Raw genomic sequence first — 2,003 nt, 5'->3', positions numbered from 1 at the left:
CCATAAATTTTAAATCTTTTAGAGGTTTGGGGCCTACATTCTAGGGATAATTTCCACACCTGAGTAAACCATGCATCATTTCTAAAAACTACTGTTCAACTATCTATAAATATTTATTTTTAGGTAACTAAGTATAATTTGGAACACATAACAAACTGCTCTGTCTTACTAAAAGCAGCAGCTCTGTTTTAGTTTAATTATTTGTATATGACCTGTTTTCTAGATTTCTTATATGTTAATTTTGTCCTCTTCTCCTATTAAGCTCCTATGCTAGTATATTGCATTTTGAAAAGAAAAATATTCTTTAAAAAAAATAGCTTGTTTTGGCGAGAGTGTTCCATAAATATTTAACTTTACCAGTAATGAGTCACAAGTGGTCAGAGAAATAAAGGTCCTTATTCATCTCAAGCAGGAGAATGCTGGTGAATACTGCCTAAGGCACAAAACTGATAAATGGGCAAATTTTCACTAACCTGAATAGTCAAATTGCAGCAGATGTTGAGATCTGAAGGGAAATAAATGCAAGGTTAGAAAAGCTAGAAGAGCAAGAAACGCATAGACACCATTGAAAAAAATCTGAAAAAAAGTGGGAACAAAGTGAAGGAGAGAAGATGTCTAATCATTCACTTCAATAACCACACAAGAACTGAGTAATACTAGTGTATTATTAGGAGAGCTAAGTAGTTAATGAAGTATATGAAGAAAAAAAACAATGATTGGTTCCTACAGCGAAGTATGTAAGAATTTTGCATTTTCAACATGCAGATTTTAACATAATGTATCAGATAAAAATAAGTTGGATAAAAAATTCAACTGTTGACTGGCCTTAAAGATAGAGACTGGAGAAATTCTATGTTATAGGCAAGGGCAACAGGAAGCTGTTTTATTTTTGTATATTCCAAGTACCTAATACTGGCCTTTACCCATAGGATGTGCTTATTATTACCTCCTCAATGAGGCTGTCCCTGATTGCCCAAAGTAGTCTCCCTCCATCACCTTCCATCTCATTTTGCTTCCTTCAGAGAAAATATCACTATTTGAAAACTACCTTGTTTCTTTATGTGCTTACTTGTTTATAGAGCTCTGTGAGAGAGACAGCATCTGTTCTCACCACTGCATTCCCCACACCTGGAATGCTCCTGGCACACAAACGAATGAATGCTTGAATCTGTTCGACTGATTTGTAATTATAGGAAGTCACACACACACAACAAAAACAGTGACAGAATGGAATAACCCATTCTAAATCTATTCTACTGGTACTCCTGCCACTTACTGTGCAAACTTGAGAAAAGTAAACCTATCTGAACCTCAGGTTCTTATCTATTAGTAGGAGAACCAGTATTAGCACTGCTTTTCTCATAAAGGGTTACTGTGATAGCTGAATCAGAAAATACATGTGTGAAGTAAATACCTTCATATCCTTTTTGGAAGTTCATTGGGAAAAGAATGAATAAATGAAATGAAATAATGAATGAAACATTTCCAGGCCACATAACAACAAAAAAGTAAAAGAAATGTATGTAGGGGGTCATAAGTGTATTTAATCAGCACATATGAATCTCAATGGGTAAATTCTGATATTTAGATTAATATATTATACAAATAACCTTGTGTAAAAAAATTTTATAAGCCTATTTGTGAATAAAAAATAGAAAAACAAAAATGGGAACCTGAAAATCTTAATAAAAAAGCAATGTGATTACTTTTTATTATACAAAGTACCAAAACATTATGCATATCTAATAAATGTCAAAATAACAATCAACATAAAGATAATTAGAATAATAAGCCAAAACAAAGAATAAAAAGAAAGGAGGAAGAGGCCAGGCGAGGTGGCTCACGCCTGTAATCCTAGCACTCTGGGAGGCCGAGGCGGGTGGATTGTTTGAGCTCAGGAGTTCGAGACAAGCCTGAGCAAGAGTGAGACCCCGTCTCTACTAAAAATAGAAAGAAATTAATCGGACAACTAAAAATATATAGAAAAAACTAGCTGGGCATGG

At 34.1% G+C, this 2,003-nt stretch overlaps 1 protein-coding gene across 1 annotated transcript in view; it reads right to left on the bottom strand.

Moving 5' to 3' along the window:
- Nucleotides 1–2,003, bottom strand: part of SLC16A10 (solute carrier family 16 (aromatic amino acid transporter), member 10) — a 127,641-nt gene that overhangs the window by 56,792 nt on the left and 68,846 nt on the right. The gene's annotated exons all lie outside the window — the stretch shown is intronic.

This window comes from Propithecus coquereli, unplaced genomic scaffold (assembly GCF_000956105.1).
Source record: "Propithecus coquereli isolate 6110/MARCELLA unplaced genomic scaffold, Pcoq_1.0 Scaffold189, whole genome shotgun sequence".
In the NCBI taxonomy this organism is placed as follows: domain Eukaryota; kingdom Metazoa; phylum Chordata; class Mammalia; order Primates; family Indriidae; genus Propithecus; species Propithecus coquereli.
Note: the sequence above shows the minus strand (reverse complement) of the source record. Positions and strands in the feature narration are given on the sequence as shown.